At 59.2% G+C, this 16,832-nt stretch overlaps 1 long non-coding RNA gene across 1 annotated transcript; it reads right to left on the reverse strand.

Annotated features, from left to right (window-relative positions):
• Positions 1–6,026: 6,026 nt before the first annotated feature.
• Positions 6,027–7,097, reverse strand: LOC147341685 (uncharacterized). Its single transcript, XR_015157603.1, has 2 exons — positions 7,010–7,097; positions 6,027–6,242 (listed from the first exon to the last, which is right to left on the reverse strand). It is a non-coding gene; the product is annotated as an uncharacterized LOC147341685 (long non-coding RNA).
• Between the last annotated feature and the right edge of the window lie 9,735 nt (positions 7,098–16,832).

Below are 16,832 nucleotides of genomic sequence, written 5' to 3' on the forward strand. Positions count from 1 at the left end.
TGACCTGGGACCTCTTTGCCTATTTGGGCCACACCGCACCCCTGCCTGGGACAACCCAGTTCCTTCCTTGTATCTGAGTTGTTTTAGACTCCACAGGTGGCTGAGATCATGGAGCGTTTGCCCGTCTGACTGAGCACAGTGCCCTCAAGGTCCTTCCGGGGGCCACTTCTTCTAAAGCAGATCGCCACCTCTAGGGACCCTACGAGCCATCTGGCGGGGGTACTCTGTTCTCCACACTGCAGCATTAATCCTCCACACTCCAGTCTCCATGCTCAGTGCTCCACACTCCAGCATTAATCCTCCACACTCCAGTCTCCACGCTCGGTGCTCCACACTGCAGCATTAATCCCCCACACCCCAGCATTAATCCCCCACACTCTATTCTCCGTACTCCACACTCCATTATTAATAGTCCATGCTCCATTTCCTGTTCTCCACACTCCTACTCCATTCAGTACTCCATTCTCCATACTTCGCACTCCATTACTAATGCTCTACACTCCGTTTTCCATGCTTTGCTCTCCAGAATCCACACTCTATTCTCCACTGGTCACGCTCTGTACTTTACACTCCGTTGTTAATGCTCTTCGGTCCAGTCCTCACCCCTCTCCTCCGTGCTCCACGCCCAGGTCTGTGGTCCGTACTCCCTGCTCCGTCCCTTACGCTCCACACGGCTGCTTCACTCAGCTCTCCGTCCCCAGTACTTCATGCTCCACTGGCACTCTGCACTGCATTCTCTGCACCCCGTTATCAACACTCCATTCTCCATCCCCTCTTCTTCATACTCCATATTCCAATCAGTGCTCCACTCTCCCTCTCTGTTAACAGCACGCTGCAATCCATACTCCATTCTTAATGTCTCATTCTCCGTCCCTCATTCCCCATGCTCCTCCTCCACTAACTACACGGCTGTCCCCATGCTCTATATTCCATACGCCGCGATTATTTCTCCTTGCTCCACTTCCTGTTCTCCATACTCCGTACTCCATTCCTGATGCTCCATTCGCCGCGCCTCGTTCTCCGTAACTCACACCCATTCTCCGTTATTAATGCTCTGCACACGTCCTCCACCGTCACGCTCCTCTGGGCCCTTCCTTCCTTTTCTGACTCCCGCCCACCCACCCGTGGTCTGGACCTCCGGCCTCCCTGTGGCCCGACCCCAGCCCATCTCTGCCTTCCCTCCACTGCTGAGCTTACCTCTCCCTGCTCCTCCCAAAGCCCCCATCCGAGGGAGAGCGGCTCAGGGCCTCTCACCCGCGCCAGGAGCCCCCGTAATGGGATAAGAGCCCTTGAGAAAGGGACCCACCGAGCCCCCTCCCCACAAGAGAGAACTCAGCTAGCAGGTGCCGTCTGTGAGCCGGAAAGAGGACCCTGACCAGTCTCCCTACACTGGTACCTTCATCTTGGACCTGCGGCCTCCAGTTTTGTGAGAAATAAACCCCTTCTGTTTAGGCTGCCCTCTGTGTGACCTTCAGCTGCGGCGGCTCCCAACCGAGACCACCCTGCTCCTAAGCTCGCTCCACCCCTCGGCTGGGCAGTCTGAGCACTGGAGCACGCCCTTCTGAGGCTGGGGCTGCCGACCCTGCCTCTTCATGGTTACCCTTGGGCCGGGAGGACCAGGAGGCACCCCCGCCCACCTGAGTCCTGCACGTGTTCCAAGGCCATGCGGGGCGGCGGCAGCCCTGTCTCCTCCCGCTGAGCAGGGCTTCTCTGCTGGCCCTTGGACATGAGGACGCTGAGGCCCTGGGGGCAGCCATGCCCAGGCCAGAGTTGGGGACACAGCCCCAGCCCTGGGCAGGCTTTGAGTGGGGTGGCAAGTGGGCGGTGGCCCCTGCTTCTACCCCTCAGTTCAGTGATCTGTGCATTTCCTGACGAAGGCCTTTGATGTTCACCAAGGAGCCCTTCTAGCTGGGCCGTGGGCAGAACATTCCACCTCTCTCCTGCAGGCGCTGTGTCAGCAGCAGGGTGTGCAGGGCTGTCTCCTGGTCCAGGCCACGCTACTCCCCACGGGGGCTTCCACGCCGCCCCAGACACGGCCACAGAAACGCCTGGTGGGGACTGCACTCTCTGCAGAGCTGAGCCCCGCCGGGCCGTGTGAGACCGACCTCACAGGGGAAGTGACGTGCGTTCTGAAGGGTCCAGACGTGTCCCCAGCCACAGGGCCCCAGAAGCCCCTGCGGGTCAGACCTTGAGCGGCGCAGGGTTCGTGTCACCCTCCTGCTCGCCCCTCCTGGCCAGCAGTTGGGAATCACGCACGACTGCTCACGGGCGGCTCGTGATCGGTTACCTGGCCGGCAGTTGGGAATCACGCACGACTGCTCACGGGCGGCTCGTGATCGGTTACCTGGCCGGCAGTTGGGAATCACGCACGACTGCTCACGGGCGGCTCGTGATCGCTTACTCCGTCTCTGTTGTCATTTAGTCGCTCAGCTGTGTCTGACTCTGTGACCCCACGGACTGTACCCACCAGGCTCCTCTGTCCGTGGGATTCTCCAGGCAAGCATGCTCGATTGGGTTGCCATTTCCTTCTCCAGGGGATCTTGCCAACCCAGGGATCGAACCTACGTCTCGGAATGTCTCCTGCGTCGGCAGGCGGGTCCTCAACTCTAGGGCCTCCTGGGACCCATGGCTCCCCGTGCCCCTCCCCTTGGTAACCTCGAATCTGTTCTCTATGCCTGTGTGTCTGCTTCTGTTTCACGGAGACGCTCATTTGTGTCACGGTTGAGGTTCCGCACGTAAGTGGTCTCACATGGTGCTGTCTTTGTCTGACTTACTTCACTTAGCCTGATCATCTCTAGGTCCATCCGCTCTGTCGCGAATGGCGTTGTTTCGTTCCTTTTTATGGCTGAGTGATATTCCATTGTGTACATACACTGCATCTTCTTTACCCAGGCCTCTGTTGATGAACGCTTGGCTTGCTTCTGTGTTTCGGCTGCTGTAAATACTGCTGCTACCGGGGTGTGTGTATCTTTTCGAATAGAGTTTTCTCTGGATGTATGTCCAGGAGTGGGATTGCTGGATCACATGGTAAATCTGTTAGTTTTCTAAGGAGCTTTCACTGTTCTCCACGGTGGCTGCATCCATTTATGTTCCAATGCGCAGCTTCTTTTTTTAAAAAAAATATGTTTTAAACCTTTGCCTGAGATCGACGTGCACACAGCACTGTGTGTATTCGTTTACTCTTGGCTGTGCTGGGTCTTCACTGCTGCACGCAGGCTTTCTTCTCTAGTTGCAGAGACCGGGGGTGGCTCTGGAGTTGCCATGCTCGGGCTTCGCACTGCGGTGGCCTCTCTCGTTGCAGAGGCCAGGCTCCAGGCGCACGGGCTTCAGTAGCCTCTCACTGCGGTGGCCTCTCTCGTTGCAGAGCCCAGGCTCCAAGCGCACGGGCTTCAGTAGCCACAGAACATGAGCTGGGTAGTTGCCACTTGCTGGCTTGGGGCGCCTGGGTGTCAGGAGGAGTGACACAGAGGCCCATGAGCTCTGACTCTCAGGCCCTGAAACGTGCAGGCTTCAGTCGCTGTGGTACACAGGCTTAGTTGCCCTGGTGTGTGGGATCTTCCTGGACCAGAGATCAAACCTGTCCCCAGCATTGGTGGGTGGTTTCTTTCCACTCTTCTACCAGGGAAGCCCCAAGTGTACAGTTTCATAAACAGTCAAATACACATCTACCATGTATATGCCCTAACCACTCCCCATCTAGCATATACACCCACCCACCCCCACCTCCCATGTACACCCAACCACCCCCACCTCAATGTTTACCCAAGAGGAAGAAAGCATGTCCACACGAAGACTTGCAAGTGGATGCTCATGAGACCTTTATTTGGAAAAATCTCAAACTGGAAACAACTTAAATGCCCATCAGCAGAAAAACATGAAAGCGAACAGGGGCGACTCTGTGGGACAGAGTCCACTGGGCGGTGAGAAGGAATGGGTGAAGTGCTCAGGAAGGCGGTAGCAGTCACAGTGAAAGTCGCTCAGGCGTGTCTGACTCTTTGGAGCCCACAGACTATACAGTGCATGGAATTCTCCAGGCCAAAATAGTGGAGTGGGCAGCCTTTCCCTTCTCCAGGGGATCCTCCCAACTCAGGGATGGAACCCAGGCCTCCTGCGTTGCAGGCGGATTCTTTACCAGCTGAGCCACCAGGGAAGCCCAGGCTGGCAGGGGCAGTGCGGAATGCAAGAAGCCAAAGGAACAGGAGGGTTCCCTGCCTGGTTCCAAGGACAGAAGGCTCCGGAAAACGCAACAGTGAGCGTTTGCAGGGGGGCAGGTGGGAGAGGGGCATGAGGACTCCTTGGGAGCCACGCGTGTGCGTGCCGCCCAGCTGTGGCTGCAGGTCACACGACATGCGTGCGTGTGAGTCTGACACATGTCAAACCTGTCAGGCGGTGAGTTGCAAATGTCCACAGGTGGCCTGTATCTCGGCGGAGCTGCTCTCAAAAGGCATCAGGGATGGACTTGAAAGAGGCTGAAGGTGTGACGGCCCCCAGTCACAGCCCTGGAGCTGCATTTGCGTTTGTTTTCAGACACAGAACCTGCTGCTTGGAGAGGGGAAGGTCCGGTACATCACGGTAAGCACTGCTGTTGGGGTCCCTCGACTGTTCCCCTGAGTAACCAAGGCCATTCACTCAAGAGGCTGTGTGCTTGAGGGGGTGTTAAATACAGATCACCAATACCCTGATCTTGAAGAGCTGCCATGGGTCCCTGTTAACGAGGACACCCACGGGGTCGAGAAATAAACAGAGTCAGGTCAACGTCCAGCGACACTGGTCTGCTGGGCTCATAGACCCACTCAGCGATCCTTGTCACGGTCTCTGAATTTATAGTTGACACTGAGACACTTGGCAGTTAGTAGTCCCAACAACTGGGTCTATGAGGGCACTCTGAAAGGTCCAGTAAGGAAGGTTAGGGACCGACTGTGTTTTCTTGGGCTCCAAAATCACTGTGGACAGCGAGTGCTGTCGTGAAATTAAAAGACGCTTGCTCCGTGGAAGAAAAGCTATGAAAAACTTAGAAAGCATACTAAAAGCAGAGATATCATTTTGCCCACAAAGGTCTATATAGTCAAAATCATGATTTCTCCAGTGGTCGTGTATGGATGTGAGAGTTGGACTGTAAGGAAGGCCAAGCACAAAGAATTGATGCTTCTGAACTGTGGTGTGGAGAAGACTCAAGAGTCCCTTGGACAGCAAGGAGATTAAACCAGTCCACCCTAAAGGAAATCAGCCCTGAATATTCATTAGAAGGACTGATGCTGAAGCTGAAACTCCAATACTTGGGCCACTTGATGTGAAGAGCCAGCTCATAGGAAAAGACCCTGATGCTGGGAAAGACTGAAGGCAAAAGAAGAGGGTGCAGAGGATGAGATAGTTAGATAGCATCACCAACTCGATGGATACAAGTTTGAGCAAACTCCGGGAGATAGTGAAGGAGAGGAAAGTCTGGCGTGCTGCAGCCACGGGGTCACAAAGAGTTGGACACGACTTAGAGGCTGCGCAGCAGCAACGGCGACCTAGCAGCCCCGCTCCTGGGTTTACATCTGCACAAAACCACGATCGGGAAGACACACGCACCCTGTGTTCATAGCAGCACTGTTTACAGTAGCCAAGACATGGAAGCACCTAAGCGTCCACTGACAGATGAGGGGATAAAGAGGACGCGATGTATATATATCACGAGAATGGCAACCCACACCAGTATTCTTGCCTAGAGAATTCCATGCACAGAGGAGCCTGGCAGGCTGCGTCCATGGGGTCTCAAAGAGTCGCACACTGCTGAGCAAGTAACACACACATGTGCACACACACACAACACACACACAGGCACACGCACGCACACATGTGCACACGCATGCACACATGCATGCACACGCGCACACACACATACAACACACACACAACACACGCATGCACAGTGGAGTATTACTCACCTATAAAAAATGAAACAATGGCATTTGCAGCAACATGGATGGGCCTGGAGGGTACCATACTAAGGAAGTAAGTTAGACAGAGACAGACAGACAGTCTATGATGTCAATTATATGTAGAATCTAGAAAATGATACAAACAGAAAAAGACTCACAAACATAGAAACGGAAATTGCGGTTACCAAGGGGGAAAGGAGGAGAGCGGGATACCGCAGGAGTTGGGATCAGCAGATACACACTCGTACGTATAAAACACACCAAAAGCAGGGGCCTGCTGGACAGCACAGGGGACCGTATTCAGTGTCTTGTGATAGCCTGTAATGGAGAAGCGTACAAAGAGCACATATTTACCTAAATCACTTTGCTGCACACCAGAAACTAAAACAGCATCGTAAACGGATTTGTAGGAAACGGGAGCCGCCAGCCTGGTCGGCGGTGCGCGTCCCGTCGGCCCTCGCGGCCGGGCGAGCCCCTGCTCCCCTACACGCTCAGCCGCGTGGGTGTCACCCTCCCACTGCTGATACTCAGGGCTCGTGTCCTTGCCGTCTGTCCCTGTCTGACTCTCCCTCCCCTCTGGTAAGGTCCTGCAGGTTGCACGCTGGGTCATGCGGTGATGCCAGGCTTGCAGCTGGCTTGGAAGCCAGGAAAGGACCCGGCTCCTCACAGGGAAGGGGTCTGCTCCCACGCAGGCTCAGAGCGCCCGTGAGGCTCAGGCTGGAACTCAGCATCCCGGGGGTGTCCATCCAGCCGTCCCGGCTCCACCGTCGGGGTCCCAGGTTTTCCTGAGCAGGGCCGTGGCGGCAGCCCCGCACCAGAGGCTTGGACACCTGATGGTCACCCTGGAGCTCACCTCTCTCTGGGAGCCGCAAGGGACTGGCTTTCTTGCTCAAGTCCCTGGCGTGCACGTGTTGCCCTCGGGTTTTCATGGTCCTTCCGTCGAGTAACTCAGTCATAACCCCGAGTTCCATTGTCTGCCTGCCATCAGCCCCCTACTCACCCTGACGTTTCAAATGCCAGAACCACCGCTCGAGTGACGGAGATGAGATAGGGCCGAGACGGCATAGGTGGGAGGCCTCACTCACCTCCGTGCTCTGAGCAATATTTCTTCTTCTCCAGTTTCCTTCGCCACCGTCCAAGGTGCATTCTGCAAAGATACATTATTTTCATAGCCTGAAAAAAAAACAAAACTCAGCCTCTTTATAAAACACAAGAAAAAGTAGCCTTAGGAAGAAAAAATTAAGAACTTGTGTGGCTGACAACGCTGACGGCCTCCCAGGCCTGAGGGCCACAGAAGTGGCTGCACCCATCACGGTGACCACAGATCAGGCCGCCCTGGCCTGCGGGGCCTTCAGGGCTCGGTCAGCCCCGCACCGAGCCGTTGGCAAGGCCTCAGAGGGGGAAACCCGTCAGGAGAGCCAGCTACCCTCTCAGACAGTCCACCTTCTTCCTCCAGCTCACGTAACTGCTCAGGTGGGTGTTCAGCGGGGCCTCCAGGTGGGACTCCGGGACCCAGGCTCCTCCCACAGGTCACCTGTCCCCCTTCCATCGTCCAGAGGAAGAGAGGGAACCCCTCATTCTGACAGGTGGAAACCGAGCTGCTCGTGGGCCGTCCCCTGGGACGTCCCTTGGCCACATGCCGGGTCAGGTTCAGGGCTGAAGACTGGAGGGGACAGCAGACTGGCCGGGGAGACCTGGAGCTCTGCCGGTGGGCGACGTCCACCAGCAAGGACAGGAAGAGGAGCAGGCCGAGCGCAGGGGACACGGCGCGTCTGGGGGTCAAGGATGGAGCCAGTGAGAGGGCTGAGGAGGAGGGCAGGAAGGTGCCGGGGCCAGCCTTGGCCGCCAGGTCCCTGGAGACCCGGGAGACCGCCTAGAGGAGGGTGAGGATGAGGGAGGCAGGTAGGGTGGGGACGGGGCTGGGCAGGGCGGGAAGCAGCAGTTTGTGGCTCAGATCCACACAGAGGGACCCGGGTGCTCAGGGCATCGAGGCCCGCAGGAGGTCCCGCCCCCATGCCCAGCCCCTGCCCCAGGGAAGATGTGGCGGCACCTCGGCCGCGGGTGAAAGCTCTCCGCGGCTCCCGCTGCCCAGGGTGTGAGCGTCTGCTCCCCGGAGGGGCCGGCAGGGTCCATCGGGCAGGAACCTGGGGGCCACATGGAGGGTGTGGACCTAGGAAGTGCAGACCAGAAGGGGCATAGTGGACGCTGGCTGGGAGGGGGCTGGAGATGCTGGAGAGAAGGATGACGGCGGCCTGAAGTAGGTGCCGGGCACCGGGCAATCCAGCCTCTGGGCTGTTCTGGGGTGGCAGGTGTGAATTCCAAGCCGGGCAGCCAGGCTGGCCCACAGGCAGAACTCTGCCTCTGAGCCGGGCCCCGGGAGATCCCCGGGGAGCACAGTCAGGAGCCCGCGCGATGTTCCAGGTGCAAGAGACAAAGAGGGACTGGGCCTCGGACGGGGCGAGACAGTGGGCCGTGCAACATGCCCGTGTGTCTGAAGGCGCGGGAAGGGGGCCAGAGGGCACAGCAGCCCGTGGGCAGGCCGTGGGCAGGAGCTTCCAGCGAAGGGAGACACAGGTGAGAATTCATCAGGAGGGCGGGCTCGATTCGACCTGAGCCCCAGGGAGAGCGGGCATGAAGGGGGCCCCCAGATCCCAGCTGGGGTGACTGGATGGCACTGCCCCAGGTGCGAGCGAGGGCGGCGGTGGTTCTGGCTCCAGGGCACATGGAGCGGACATGCAGGTGAGTCTGTAGCTCAGGAGAGGCGGCCCTAGGGGTGGCTGTCTGCAGGAGGTCGGCACCCCAGCGGTGCCCAGCGGTGCCCAGCGGTGCCCAGAGGATGCCCAGGACAGAAGTGCCCCAGGGACGGAGCCAGGGAGGTTGGGCCTCTGCCCTGAGCCCCCGACACCCTTCTATCCCCCGTCCTCCCACCCACTCCCTCCCCAGGCCACCCCATCTGTCCACAGAACTTCCGTGGGAGCCCCTAACCCAGTGGGGGTCCGGTGGGGGCAGGGCACCATTGACAGGTGGGGAAACTGAGGCTCAGGGGTAGGGGCTCCCCCAGGGCTTGTGGGGGTTTGACTTGGCTACAGAGCTGGACAGCAGGCTTTGGATACCCTCACCCTGCCGACGGGGTGCCATACCCCGGCGTGGCTTCTCTGTGCTGGTGACGGGAGCCGGGCTCAGTCAGCTGAGGCTGGCCTGGAGATGGAGCTCCCAGGGCGGCAGCCCCTCCTCCCCAGGCCCTAAATGCTTCCAGACCCTGCTCTGCGTGGCCTTATCTGTGCCTTTGATCTGTCTCATTCATCCTGAGCCTGTCTCCCCTTCCTGTGTGTGCCCGCCTGGGGGCTGGTGCACAGCGGGGGCCACAGGCTAGGTCAGCGAGGCTCTGAGCGGAGCACGGAGCTGGTGAGGGCGTCCTTCTCTGTTCCTTGGGTGCAGCTGGAGGCAAGGCCGCCCCCCAGGATGGAGGGGAAGCCCCATCCCACAGCCACACCCGGCACAATCCAGGTGTTAAGCGTGGGTGGGGGTCCCAAGGTTCTGCTCCTTGAAAGCAAACTCCTCACGAGAGGAGTTTGTTTTGATCACAGCTCTACCTCAGCATCTGGAACGGTGTCTGGTGTCCACTGAGGCTGAGTACAGGGAGAGTGAGCGAGTGGGTGAGTGAGTGAATGCGCTACCCAATAAATGAACGAGTGAGTGACTGAGTGAATGAGTGAGCAAGCAAATGAATGAAGGACTTAACAAATGAGTGAGTGAATGAGTTAATGAAATAGTGAGTGAGAGAATGAGTGAGTGAGTGAGTGAGTGAACGAGCTTGTTAACGAGTGACTCAGGGAATGGCTGAGGGAGTGATCGAGGGGCGGAGGAACGTGGACTAGAACGAGTCTGAGCCTCCTGGGCTTGGCCTCCACCCTCCGTCCTGTCTCCCCGTGGCCAGGCTGGGGTGGGGCTGGCACACACCCGTGCCCAGTGTCCTGGGCGCCCTGGCCTCCTGGGGTGCTGTCCTCACGTCCTGAGGGTCCCAGTCTGGGAGCTCCCGGATCTCCCCCGTGCATTGCCGTGGGCTTCCCCAGCTGGATGCTCTGTGTTCTGGCCCTGGTCCATCCAGAGCCCTCTAGGTCTACAGGCCTCAGAGCATCCGTCTGGGACAAGGAGGGGCCCCCTAGAGGCTCAGGGGGCCTCAGCCTCACCTTGTGGTCCAAGGGGTTGAGGGCAGGTCTGGACACGGCGGAGCAGTGTGGGCTCTGCAGCCACTTCTGGAAGGCGCCTGGCACAGCCCCGGGCCACTTCCCCATCAGGAGAGCGCGTCCCTCCGGGTGGACCCTGCCTGGCGAAGGGGCAGCACGGAGGCTGGGAGTGGGGACCCTGCAGCCTTGAGCTCAGACCCGCTCCTCCGGGCCCTGCCTGTGGAGGTGCACACGGATCCAGCACAGGCGCTTCCCGGCTCGGCCTTGAGATGCTCACCAGCCTGCCGGACTCTCCTTCCTAGAAGCGGCATTTGGGCTCTGCAAACCCGGGCTTTCTCTGCCTGCTCTGGAGGGTGCTTCCGGAGAACAGGGGCTCCTGCAGTGGGTGCAGAGGGCGCCCCTGAGGGAGCCCTGGGCTCTTTGATAGCTGAGTGGGCTGAGTCAGCCAGAGGTCCCCAGGGCTCTGTGACTCCCGTAAAGATCCAGAGCCTTTCTCTGTTTGGGGTCTGGTGAGGCTCCCTAAGGTCAGACACTGCGTGGCCGGGCCTGTGCGCCTTGGAGGGCATGAAAGTGAGGCGGCTTCCCTGCGGTCAGTCTCCCCGTGAGGCTGGGGGCTGCTGGCCGCCACACCCCACAGGGGCTGCCTGAAATGGGCTGGAGCCTCCCAGAAAGGAGCCACCACCTCGTCTTTATGCACCAGGCTGCCCGGGTCTGCAGGTCCCTCCCTCGACCCCAGACAGGCCGCTCCACCGTCTCACATCCAGAAGGCTCCGCGTCCAGGGTCCTGTCCGCCCCCGACTGCCTCAGTGAACATGCAGGGTCCAGGCTGGGGTCTCCCTGCGGGCCTGTGTGCACTGTGGGGAAGGCGGGGCTGGAAGGGATGCAGCCAGCCTGGGGTCTGGTTTGGGCTCAGAGCAAATATTGTGCTGAACCAGTTCTGGGGTGCTCGGGGGTGCTGGTGTGTGCTGCCCGCGTGTGTCTGTGTGTCTGAGTGTTTTCTCTGGGAGCCCGCATTGACTGGCTGCCGCCAGCTCCACGGAGGGACACAGGGTGGCTGGCAGCATCTCGGGGCCCCATGCCCGTACCTCACTTTCAGCTCAGATTTTCGTCTGCGAGGCCCGTCATCGAGGCCACTCTGTGACCAGGAGCCCTGTTCTCTCAGGTCCAGAGGAGACCCTGGTCCTGAGAACCCCGGGACCGGCCCCTGCCGGCACCACCCACTTCCACCTGGGGGCCTTGATGGGGTGCTGGGTCCCAGGCGGCCACGGCCAGGCCGCCGGTGCACTGCTGGGCCTCGCTCCGTGGCGTGGCGTCCTCTCTGTCCTTGGCCAGGGCCTGGGGCGGCCGCCTGCCTGGATCCCCAAGGGAAGGCCCTGGGAAAGGGGTGACCTGGGGGGTCAAGGGTCCGGCCCCTTCCAGCGGCCTCCCAGGTCCCACTGACAGGGCCCAGCCGGGCCCACCACCAACTCCAGGCCAGAAGCAAGAGCAGCCTCTGAGGGTGAGGGCAGGAGAGAAGCCGGGATGCTCTGGGCAGCGGGGGTTGGCACCAGGGCCACGTGATGGGGAAGAGAGGGGGTGGGGGGCGGGACTCCACCTCCACAGGCCTGTCCCTCAGCTGGAGTCTGAGGGAAGGATGCATACCCAGCCTTTAGGGGGTGGCTCAGACAGAGGAGACACAGGACACCCTTCTGGACATAGGACCCACGATGAGAGGGGTGGGGATGGCACCCTGGGCAGCAGATTTCAGCTCCATAGACAGAAGGGCCGGCCGAGAGCCACGGCCCCTCAACTCAGGAAAGTGCTGCAAAGGCAGTGAGCGCCCCGCGGCTGGGAGTGATCGAGCAGAGACCAGCTGGGAGAGCTGTGAAGCACTCTCAGGGGGAGTGTCTTGGCCCTGGGCACCTGGGACCTGCGTCGCTGCCCTCAAGTAGAGGGCATCCTGAGATCCAGCCACAGCCGGCAGGTTGGAGGCTCTTACCACAGCCACAGGGCGGCTTGTTGCTGGAAACAGGCACTGAATCCAGAAGAGCATCCTGAGGGCAAACACTGACTCCCACAGAGCCTGCGTGCCCCCGCGCTGGGCTGCCTTCCTGTCCGCATGCTCTGCGGGCACCCGCGCTCGTTGATTTGGGGGAGCACTTGAATGAGGACTAATTTCGGTCCAAGAAAGATGGAATCAGACGCCTGACCTCTAGGGATCGGTACCCTCCGGCTGGGGTCCACGAGGTGGTCGAAGCTGGCTGCCTTGGCACCTTCCTCCAGGGCGAGACCACCGACGGGCACTCACGTGTTCGAGCATCGCAGCCCCCAGCAGGCTGAGCAGGGCCATGGAGCAGCACTCTCAGACGCCCCCTCGTCCCTGCCTCCAGGCAGATGTCGCAGCTTTGGGTCCTGCCAGCCTCCTCATTCCCCCAACCTTGCTGACATCGCACACCTGTATTTTTCAGTCCCTGAAAAGATATTTGAATATGGGGCTTTCCCCCCCAATTTTGATGGACAATTTCAAACACTTTTTCCAGTAGTCATGTACAAATGTGACAGTTAAACCATAAAGAAGCCTGAACGCCGAAGAATTGATGCTTTTGAACTGTGGTGCTGGAGAAGACTTTTGAGAGTCCCTGGGACTGCAAGGAGATCCAACCGGTCTGTCGTAAAGGAGATCAGTCCTGAATATTCACTGGAAGGACTGATGCCGAAGTGACCACTGCTTCCTCCCTGTCCTAACACTCGGACTCCCGGCCCCCCATCTGCTCACCAACACCCACTGAGCCAGCCTACCCCCTGCCCCCTCCAGCCCAAATGCACATCCTAGCCTCACATCCAATATTTTGGCCACCTGATGCGAAGAACTGACTCATTGGAAAAGGCTCCAGTGCTGGGAAAGATGGAGAGCAGGAGGACACTAGGAGAAGGAGGGCCCCTGCACTCCCCGCCGGCGCCAGTAAACTCTGGGCACTGGCTTCACCCCAGCTTCCCCAGATGAGAAACGGACCACAGCGCTCCCTCCCCCGACCCTGGCTTTGAAACCGGTCAAAGGAGAGGAAGCCTCCAGAGAGGGGGTGCATGTGGGGAGTGGGGCCAGTGAACAGATGCAGGACCGTCAGGACGAAAGGGAGAGGGGTCCACCCAAAAAAAGGGGGGAAATTTATGTCTGACTGTCATCCTGGGGGCTCTGAAAGCTTGTGAGGGGCCTGGAGTGGCAACTGGAGCCCCCAGAGTGGACCGTGGATGGCTGATGGGGTGGAGGGGGGCAGGAGACCCAGCGATGGTCAGATCTGTCCATGGTGGCGGCCAGGAGGGGCAAAGGGGAGCCCCTGCGGGCAGGGCCAGCTCTCAGGGCCGGAGGGGCCCCGGGGACAATCACGGGCACCAGGGGCCGGGTCTCAGCACGGCCAGTGGGGTGCGGATTAGTGGGTTGGTCCGGAGCTGCCGGCCACAGCTGTGAGTCTAGGATGTGCGTTTGGGCTGGAGGGGGCAGGGGGTAGGCCGGCTCAGCGCGTGTTGGTGAGCAGACGGGGGGCCGGGAGTCCGAGTGTTAGGACAGGGAGGAGGCAGTGGTCACCATCCCCACGCCGAGGACAGTCCAGGAGGGGTGCGTGACCCACGGGGCCCGAGGATGTGGCAACCACAGGGTCAGCGGTGAGCTTCTGGGCTGTGGTCATCAAGTGCAGAGACAGAAAGGAGGGTGCTGGGGCCGGGGCCGGGGGCCGGGGCGGGGTGGCAGGGGCGGTTTACCGGGGACAGAGTGTCCTTTTGGCAGGATGGATGGATTTCTGGAGACGGATGGTGACCTTGGTTCTTCAGCGTGAGTGTGATTAATGCCACTCGGAAACAGTTGAAATGGTAAACTTTCTGTTATTGTGTATATTTTACCACAGTCGGAAGAAGATGCAATTCCCTTTGTCTTCCTCGATTTTTAGATTTGTATGTGGCGATTTGGCCATGATCTGGCTTTGGTGCCATTTGAAAAGCTCATCATTGTTTAAGCAAAGAGGAAAGCCCTTTATTCTGTGTAAACTGTGGGGGAAATCCTTTAGTCTCTTGAAATGCTACTGTATTGCATTTAAAAGTGGTGGATGAGGCCGCCATGCGCTTCCTTGGTGGTAAAGAATCTGCCTGCAGTGCAGGAGCTGCATGTTCGATCCCTGGGCTGGGAAGCTCCCCTGGAGGAGGAAATGGCGGCCCACTCCAGTCTTCTTGCCTGGAGAATCCCATGGACCGAGGAGCCTCGCGGCCTAACAGTCCATGGGGTTGCAGAGAGTCAGACACGACCGAAGCAACTTAACAGGGACGCCCAGCCACCGTAAGTGCCCAGACCAAGCGCCACTGTGAGATTCAGTTCGGCTGTAAACGTCTGGTTTAGCCGCTTTGGCCACCTGCATCGTTCGGGGTCAGCCAGTGGCGGCCGGGGGCTGGGTGACGGTCGTGTTTCTGTAAACCCCTTTCTATCAGCAGGCAGCCCCTCCTTCTTGACTGGCAGCCTTGAGCTGCTTTCCTTAGGGGAACTGAGGCTTTGCAACACAGATCCAGAGACCTGGGGCCCACAAAGCCTAAAATACTTTCCCTCTGACCTCTTATAGAAAAAGTTCTCTGCTTCCTGATCAAATACATAGGATACTCCTTTGCTGAGTATTCCCTCAGACTTTTATAATTCTTCCTCTGGGTCACAACGGAAACCAGCCGCAAGACAAAATGAACAAGAAGCTCAAATGCTTCATCTGTCAAACAACGGCCCCAGGACCGGAGCCTGAGCAACTGAAATTCTGGTGGTCTTCCCAAGGGAGGCTGCAGAGGAATGGCATTCGCAGTGCGGAAGTGGCAATCCCACTCACGGGGGACACATCTGAGAGGCTTCTAGGTCCCAAAGAGGACTGAGAAGACATGTAGGGGGCCGGGGGACCCACCCAGTAGTCGGTGGCGGGGAGGCAAGTCTGGGATCACCCCACCATGGGAGCGATTGCCCAGAGACGGGGAGCAGGGACCAGGCGGGGACAGCGAGACCCCACGACGGGGATGGGGCAGCAGCGTTCTCCGGCGTCCCTAATCACTGCAGACGGTGACCGCAGCCATGAAATTAAAAGAGACTTACTCCTTGGAAGGAAAATTATGCCAACCTAGAGACCACATTAAAAAGCAGAGACATTACTTTACCAACAAAAGTTGGTCTCGTCGAGGCTATGGTTTTTCCAGGAGTCATGTATGGATGTGAGAGTTGGACTATAAAGAAAGCTGAGTGCCAAAGAATTGATGCTTTTGAACTGTGGTGCTGGAGAAGACTCTTGAGAGTCCCTTGGACTGCAAGGAGATCCAACTAGTCAATCCTAAAGGAAATCAGTCCTGAATATTCATTGGAAGGACTGATGCTGCTGAAGCTGAAACTCCAATACTTTGGCCACCTGATGCGAAGACATGACTCATGGGAAAAGACCCTGATGCTGGGAAAGACTGAAGGCAGGAGGAGAAGGGACGACAGAGGGTGAGATGGCTGGATGGCATCACCAACGTGATGGACCTGGGTTTGGGTGGACTCTGGGAGTTGGTGATGGACGGGGAGGCCTGGTGTGCTGCGGTTCATGGAGTCGCAAAGAGTCGGACACGACTAAGCGACTGAACTGAACTGAACTGAATTGAAACGCCATTGCAAGTGGCAAAGCTCTGACTATGGGGGAGGCCACGTGATGGCAGAGACTGGCGTGAGGCAGACACAGCCCAGGACGGCTGGGAGCCCCCCGGAGCTTGAAGAGGCAGGAGGGACCCTCCCCTAGACCTCACAGGGAGCTCGCTGACCTGTAGCCCTTGGCTCGGGGACAGGGACAGCCCCCCGGAGCTGCTTCCTAGGGGCAGCATCCCCAGAACCCTCCCCAAAGGCCATCTGCAAAGAGATGGGGGTCTAGGCTGCAGCCCCTGGAGCAGCCTGCCCGCCCAGCAAGCACCTTGCGTCCCAGCCTGGGCTTCTCAGCTCCGGGACAGGTAAGGCTGGACACATGGGGGCCAGAGAACCTGGGGCCTCACACTGCCTCTCCCAGAAAGGACGGCGCCCCCCCAACCTCTGCTTCCTGCCGCCTGAGTCCCCAGAGCTGTCTGCCCAGGCGCACACCTGGATGGCAGACGCCCATATCCCAGCCACAGCCTGGGCCAGGGACCCAAGGAGCCGCCGGCTGGAGGCCAAGGGGCTAAGGGCACGGGGGCAGCCACGGCTGCCGACGGACAAACCAGGGTCTGACTGACAGCAGGGTGTGGGCACCCAGCATGGGGAAGGGGCAAGAGCCAGGGCAGGACCAGAGCCCCGGCCGCCCGTGGGCCTTTACTGGGTTCTCTGCCCCGTGGGGCAGGCGATGCCCTTTGCTCAGCTGATGGGCAGGGTGCCCCAGATTGGGCCTCACAGCCCAGCAGGCATCCTGACTACTGGGCCCACGGGGTGCTGGGGGACTGTGTGCAGGCAGGGCCTCAGGCCTCTGGGGCTCGCTGGGGCAGGTGTGGACCAGGTTCCAGAAATCGGGTAGTAGCCCCAGCCCCGAGCCCCCTACCACACACCCAGGTGCCTCACCACACCCCCAAGGCCCCCCACCACATGCCCAGGCTCCCCATCACACCCCCAAGGCCCCCCCACTACACACCTGGGCTCCCCATCACAACCCTGAGGCCCCCACCACATGCCCAGGCTTCCCCAGATGCCACTACTTGGAACCACTTGGAAATGGAGCCCTGTCTGGCCCACGGG

The sequence above is a fragment of the Bos grunniens genome, chromosome 29, assembly GCF_055505025.1.
Source record: "Bos grunniens cultivar Pamir isolate PY7600 chromosome 29, Bosgru_T2T1.0, whole genome shotgun sequence".
Taxonomy (NCBI): Eukaryota; Metazoa; Chordata; class Mammalia; order Artiodactyla; family Bovidae; genus Bos; species Bos grunniens.